Below are 7831 nucleotides of genomic sequence, written 5' to 3'. Positions count from 1 at the left end.
CACACTGCCAACTCCTGCATAAGGGCCTTTCCTCTACAGATGTAGGCTGCAATAACCTCACAATATGGTGGGGAAAAGGGCTAATTAGAACCATCAGCACTGGGGGAAAAGTCTCCTGTATTCGTTTATATAATGCTGGTCTTATGGCTTCCAGATGGAGGTAGTGGCTGATTTGCTGTGTAGATAAAGCTGACCCAAGTGGGAGGTTATTTCCAACCTGCCATGTCCATATTTCTAACCTTCTCCTCAGTAGACTGACAGATACTCATCAATTGGGAAGACACCGAACCATATATGTTTCAATTCTGCCTGTTTGCGCTTGTTTCGGCAGCACATATACTAAAATTGGAATGATCCAGAGAAATTAGCACAGTCCCTGCACAAGGATGACATGCAAATTTGTGAAACCAATTCTGTTTTTTCTAACTGAATTTCACTTAGAATATCAAAAAATACAAATCTCAGAATCAGTAACTTGGGTCCAACTCTGAGACTTGTCAAGCTAAATGACAATGGTAACATCTAATTAGAAGACCCAACAATATTTTGGGACTTGACACAATTAGCCATTGTCATTTGAAAGCGAGGCCATTTGGAGAAGCTCTTCATCAGAAAGAATGTCCCATCAACTTATACTCTGTATTGGAATTTTTCTATTATTGTGGGAGTATATATTCTTATATACCTTCATATTATGCCTTCTTTTAAGGGCAAAAGGCTTATATATTTCAATAAATTTGTATAATTTTGATAAATATATTTGATGTTACTTCTTGAGGAGGTGCTACTTTATCAAAATAAATGCTTTTTTAGAATGAACAGACAATAAACATAAGAACTTTGACAGTATCTGCCCAGGAAATAGTTGGTATTTGGTAAATTTCTGTTAATTAACTGATTATATTCTATATATCTTTCAGCCAATTTTTATAAACATTAGGATTGAATCTAATGTGTTGTATCACTTGTAAAAATCTAAGAGATGATTTATTTTACTTTTTTCTCCCATACCCTATTGCTATTTCCTCTTCTTCCACCAATCCCTCTTCAACACTGGGGTGAAGGGGAGAGGAAAAAGTCATTTTTAGTAAAGATACTTAGTTAAATAAAATAAATTACATTATTAGTTATGTCCTAAAATGCCTTTTGAGTTCCTTACCTGTCAAGAAGTGGATAGCAAGCTTTATCATCAGTTCTCTAAAACCAATGCAGTAATTACATTTGATTACAATTCTCAAGCTTCTCATAGCTAGTTGATATAGATCCTTCCAAATTTCTCTGAAACTTCTATTTTATCATTTCTTATATCACAATAATGTTCCATGAATTCATACATCATTTGTGTAAACATTCCCTTGGTTTCCATTTCTTTGCTACAACCATAAGAGCTACTATTAGTACTATAATGCCCTAAAATATGGCATTTTTATCTTCTTAAAAATATTTCTTGTGGGCATACATCTAGTAATAATTATGGCTAGGTCAAAGTTATAGCTAGAATGAAAATATATTTTTACAGTTATCTTTGCCACATATTTTGTACCTACTCTTGCTTCAGATACTTTGCAAAACAAGCCCTCAAAGACCTCAAAATTGTGTGGTCTTTAGCACAGACCTCTTCTATGCATAATGATCTAATCAGCTGCTTTTCCCTTCTCTGCCTCCTCCAGTTTCATTTCCACTTCATCTAGAATTGTACTTCTGAAAGTGGGTACAGAAATCTTGAGGAATCCCCAAGACACTTTCAGGGGATCCAGAAGGTCAAATATATTTCCATAATAATAGTAAGATGTTTTAATTTCTAATACAGCAAATATTGAAATAATCCACATAAACAAAAGCTCTTTGGAGGGTCTTCACTAATTTTTCAAAACATAAAGAGTTACTGAAACTAAAAAGTTTAAATACACTTTTCCAGAAGTGCATCTGGAATACAGATGAAAGATCCAAATATTGTGACTTCAATATTGTTGATAATGAAAATGTTTGTTTTAAAATTCTTTGCAGATCTTTGTTCTATCATTTGTTGCTCATATTCCTATTTTATCCTTAAATTCTTCCTGAATGACATTTCTTAGTTTCATCTCTTAACAACCTTTAGTTAGACTGGTTTTCCTCTTCCTCTCCCTATTTTATGAAGTGACACTGCTCATAACTTTCTACCTTCCTTCTGCGTAAGGATTTTACAAATAAATGTAAATTTTAAACTGATGTTGCAGTGGGCTACCATATGCCTTCACTTGTTAAGTAAGTCAAATATTTGCTGTCTACAGTGGGTTTTATGGCTTTTTGTTCATTGTTTTGACAGTTGAGTTACATTATTTAAACTTTATGGGAGAGGGGAGTGGTAGAACCAAGTAGTAAAGGGACTTGCCTGAGGTCTCCCAAAGTCCCCTCTAATCAATTTTAAAATAATGCCCCAAAACAAATTTTGTAGCAGTGAAATCAATAAATTTATAGGTAAAATAATTTTCCTGCCCAAGATAACTTAAAAGGTTTTCATATAACTCCTGTCTCATTGAAATGAGGATGGATATAAGTCCAGCATAAGCCAGGCCCGACAAACCAATATCAGGCCTTCAGAAAATTTGTGATTTCCAGATACCTCAGGTCACAGATTGTAATGAGGTCAGAAAACTGTTTGGAAGAAGATTACAGCAGACCCTTTGCTGTCATGGAGTTCAGGACTCTGTTGCATTATCCCAACTCAGTTCCAGATCAGAATCATTGGACAAGAAGGAACATGAGCACACTAGACAGAAGGGAGTGGGAATCCTGGTAACAGTTCCAGAGTGGAAAAAAGAGTTTATGATCATTCACCACCAGAACAAAGAATAGAAAAGTAGTAATCACACCTCTCCTTACATCACATCATTTAAGAAAAACTGAAAATTTACAGACATTTATAAGTAGTTCTGAAAGTAGTTGTACAAAAAAATTAAAAGCTGGGAGAGTGCCCCCTCTACCCAGGGAACAGAGCCCAAATAGCATAAAGTTAAAAGTTCAAGAAAGATGCTGGAAAATGAACACATAACAAACAAAGAACATAGAACTGACCATAGAAAGTTACTATGGAGGCATAGAAGATCAAAACACAAACTCAAAAGAAGACAACAGAGTCAAAACAGCTATACCTAGAGCCTCAAATAAAAATAAGAATTGGTCTCATGCTATAAAAGAATTCCTGAAGAGCTCCAAAAAATATTTTTAAAATAAAATAAGAGGTAGAAGAAATTTTTGGAACTGAGTGGTGCAAGAAAATTATAAAGAGTCAACAACTTGATAGAGGGACAAAAATATCCTGAAAATAGAGTAAGTCAAGTGTTAAAGTGGCACAAAAAATCCACTAAAGAGAACTTCCTAAAAAGCAGAATTGGCTAAATGAAAAAGGGAGCCATAAAAGCTCACTGAAAAAAATAATATCTTAAAATTTAGAATTAGACAAGTAGAAGTTAAGGATTTCATGAGATATCAAGAAACAATTGAACAAACTCAAAAGAATGAAAAAATAGAAGAAAATATGAAATATCTTATTGGGAAAACAATTAACATGGAGATTAGAGGAGAGTAGTTTTAACAATTATTGGACTGCTTCAAAACCATGATCAAAGAAAAAACCTAGAAATGATATTTCAAGAAATTATCAAGAAAAACTGCCCTTTTATACTAGAACCAAAAGGTAAAGTAGAAATTTAAAGAATACACAAATCACCTCCTAAAAGACATCCCAAAATGAAAATTCCAAGAATATTACAGCCAAATTCCAGAGTTCCACGTCAAAGAGAAAATATTGCAAGTAAATATAAATATAATAAATATAAATTGTAGTTTCACAATCATAACACAAGATATAGCAACTTCTATATTTAAAGATCAGAAAACTTACCATATAGAGTTCTAGGAAGCAAATGAACTAGAATTACAATTACAATATCCCCCCTGAAAAAGTAAATATAACTCTTCAAGGAAAAAAAAATAGATACTTAATGAAATAGAAGACTTTCAAGTATTCCTGATGAAAAGACCAGAGCTGAACAGCTTTCAAATATAAGATTTCAGGAAAATATAAAAAAGTTAAATAGAGAAGATAAATCATAAGGGATTTGATAAGTTTAAACCATTTATATTACTACATGGAAAGATGATATGTATAAGTCCTAAGGACTTTGTTATTATTAGGACAATTAGAAGTAGTATACATAGACAGAGGGGTGAGTTAACTATGATGGGATGATATCTTAAAAAATACAATTAATGGATGAGAAAAAGAAATACACTGAAGTAGAATAAAGTAAATTATCTTACACAGGATGAGAAAGAGCTTTTAATGTTGCTTGTTTCTTGTTTTTGAAGATGACAATGATATCAAAGAGGTGATATCATGACATGCAAATGAATTAGATTTAAGGAAGGAAGTACTGTGCAAAGTCACCAGCTTCACTTTTTCCTCTGGAACCATCTGGGTCCAATGGCAAGATATAGATCAGGATGATTGGAGATGACCCTATATGCAATGGGAGACCTTCTTAAACTAAGGTCTTTAACAAGTTTCAGGTGTGTGTGTGTGTGTGTGTGTGTGTGTGTGTGTGTGTGTGTGTGTATAAAAATCTGGGAGGGGAAGACCTTCAGAATCTCTGGTCAAAAAAATAAATAGTTGCTATTTATATTTACTCTGGGACATTCAGGGTCCAAATAATAACTAAGTGGGACTTGGCCTGGGACCTATTATTGGTCAGTCAATGAGAAACAGAATGATTTGGGTTTAAAGTATGGCCCTACAAGAAATTGGAAACTGAGTTGAAGCCCATCAGTTGAAGAGTGGCTGAATAAAGTTATGGTATATGAATGTTATGGAATATTATTGTTCCATAAGAAACAGTTAGCAGTATGATTTCAGAAAGGCCTAAAGAGACTTACAAGAACTGATTCTAAGTGAAATTCAGACCAGTTCCAAAGGTCTTGTGATGAAGAGAGCCATACGTATATGGCTCTCTTCATTATATATATGGACAGAGCACCAAAAGATAAGAATATGATATCCTATGTAAAGGGAGGAAAGGAGAGGGGAAGAAAAGAAATAAGAAAAGAATTGTGTTGCCCAACTAGCCAGTTCCAGTTGGGTATCCAGTGGAGCAGCTCCTATTCCTATGCACAGAGCTTGTTACTCATCTTTTATTTTTGAAGAGGACATGATATCAGAGAGGTGATGTTATGGCATAGTGAATTAGGTTTAAGTGAGCCTAGGGGCTGTGCAAAATCACCTGCTTTGCTTTCTCCTCCAGAACCATCTGGGTTCTTTGGTAAAATATATATCACAATGATTGGAGATGGTATTAATGCAAGCCTTTTTAAGTTAAGGTTTTTAACAGTCTGACTGAGGCAATGTTCAATCAGAAACAATTGTTATTTATACTCCCTCTGAGCCAATCGGGGCTGAATTGACCAGGTGGGGATTGGTTTGGGACGTCAATCAATAACAGCTTTTACAATAAACAGGAAGATGGGGATGGAGGGACTGGCAGATGAGGCTTGTACCCTACTCTCATCAGAACTGAGTCAAAGAGGGAGTAACATATACCCTTAGTTGGGTTTAAATATCTTACAGGGCCATAGCAAGGAAAGGAATTAAGAGAGGGAAGGGAAGCTGATAAAAAGGAGGATAGATTGGGAGAGATGGTGGTCAGAAGTAAAATAGTTTTGAGGAGGGACAAAGCATAAGGGAAGAATAAGAGAGAGAGAGAGAGAGAGAGAGAGAGAGAGAGAGAGAGAGAGAGAGAGAGAGAGAGAAAGAAAGAGAGAGAGAGAGAGAGAGGGGGGAAAATAAGATGAAGGAAAATATACATTATTCATTTCTATAAAAAAGCTTTTACTTCACACTTCTCTGATAAACCTTATTACTCAAATACGTAAAAAATGAAGTCAAATTTATAAGAATTTCAAATCTTTCCTTAATTGATAAATGGTCAAAAGATATTAACAGGCAATTTTCACATACACACATACACACACACACACACACACACACACACACACACACACACACACAAATCAAAGCTATCACTAATCATATGAAACAAGATCCCAAGTCACTATTGCTTAGAGAAATGCAAATTAAAACTATAAGATACCACCTCACCCCTGTTAATTAACTAATATGACAGAAAAGTAAAATGATAAATGTTGGTAGAATTGAGCATTAATGCATTGTTGTTGGAGTTTGAATCGATCCAACCATTTTCAAGAACAATTTAGAACTATTTTCAATGGGCAATCAAACTGTGCATACCATCTAATCCAGCAATATGTTACTAGATCTGTAACCCAAAGAGATTTTTAAAATTTTAAGGAAAAGACCTTATGCATATAAAAATATTTATAGCAGCTCTTTTCATGATAGTATTTCCAAAAAGATCACCATGAAAATAATGGAGCTTTATGGAGGAACATAAGTTGAAGACCATCAAAAGACCCTCTAAATTAAATTTCCATGAAGCATCATATAAATGAGTGATTATTATATGAAAGAATCCATTGAAAACAAAGTTTAAAGATCATAAATGCAAATGCCATAGTTTTGAAAATCACAAAACACAGAATGTCAAAGTTGGAAGGGATATCTTGCCTTCATCTAATCCAATTTGTATCTGATAAGGAATTCCTTCTATAACAGTCCTCAGAAATGGTCAGTCTGATTCTGTCTCCAAACCTCCAGTGACAAACATGACCTTTAATTCCTCCCTTCCCAGTATTATCTCAGATCATCACCCCATTTTAAATTTCCTTTTTCTTCCTTCACAATCTCGTCTTTTAGTTTATTAGTTTAATTCTATTCTTTTATGCTTAAACATCTTGTTTCCATACTCTATTGAACAAATCCAAAATTTACCAAATTCCAAGCTTATTCCATTCTTAATCACATACTGGTAGAGCTGAAAAAAGACATTTAAGAGAATCAGTTGGATCCATTATAAATGTATTTTATCTAATTTCAATTGGGCCATTGCCAGAGCAAGGCAATACTTTTATTATTACCTAAACTATTTTCTATCCTGCTCCTGATAGATGCTATTCTAAACTTTCTCTGCCATATTAACTCCACTTCTCAAACTTCAAAGCTGAGAACTCTGCCTCACACACTCCTGATCATTTTCCCCATTAACTTTTTTTTCTGTATATTTCACAATCCCTTTATATCAACCTTGTTTTCTCCTTTACTTCAATATCTTATGAAGACATACCATTTTATTACCAATGCAAATCCTTCTACCATAGTCATGCATTGATCATAAAAATTTAACAGATTGTGCAACTATGTCTACAAGTTATCTTTATTCTTTAATTTGTATTTTATTCTAAACAATAAAAAACAAATAGAACAAATATTTTTATTTATGTAAATAGAATTTTTAAAATAAATTATAAATAAAACTGCTGGTCTCCATTGTTTTCAATTTGCAAACATATCATAAGATCAATATAATATTGAAGCTTTCAAAGCTACATCCTGCTTGTCTCATCTTCTTTCTGTACTTTCTTCTGTTCTTATCTCTCCATTAAAAAAAAAAAAGATGCCTTAGTGACATTTATTGTCTTTTCTTTCCTTTCTTTTTTTTTTGCTTTCTTTTGTTTTCTTTTTTGGTTATCCAATTCTCATTCCTCCTCACTCTTCCATCTCCCAGACCCTACCATTGGGAAAGAAAAAATTATCATAAATATACAAAACAAATTTCTATATTGGCAGTATGAAAATGTATGCTTCATTCTGTATCTGGAGTTCATCTCCTCTTGTAAAGGAGATCTATGATTTATCTTTAAAGAATGGTTTTAGAAA

General features: G+C 33.6%; 1 non-coding gene across 1 annotated transcript; it reads left to right on the top strand.

Moving 5' to 3' along the window:
* Positions 1-315: 315 nt before the first annotated feature.
* Positions 316-421, top strand: LOC127558429 (U6 spliceosomal RNA). Its single transcript, XR_007952822.1, has one exon. It is a non-coding gene; the product is annotated as a U6 spliceosomal RNA (small nuclear RNA).
* The last annotated feature ends 7410 nt before the right edge of the window (positions 422-7831 follow it).

This window comes from Antechinus flavipes, chromosome 3 (assembly GCF_016432865.1).
Source record: "Antechinus flavipes isolate AdamAnt ecotype Samford, QLD, Australia chromosome 3, AdamAnt_v2, whole genome shotgun sequence".
NCBI lineage: Eukaryota > Metazoa > Chordata > Mammalia > Dasyuromorphia > Dasyuridae > Antechinus > Antechinus flavipes.
Note: the sequence above shows the minus strand (reverse complement) of the source record. Positions and strands in the feature narration are given on the sequence as shown.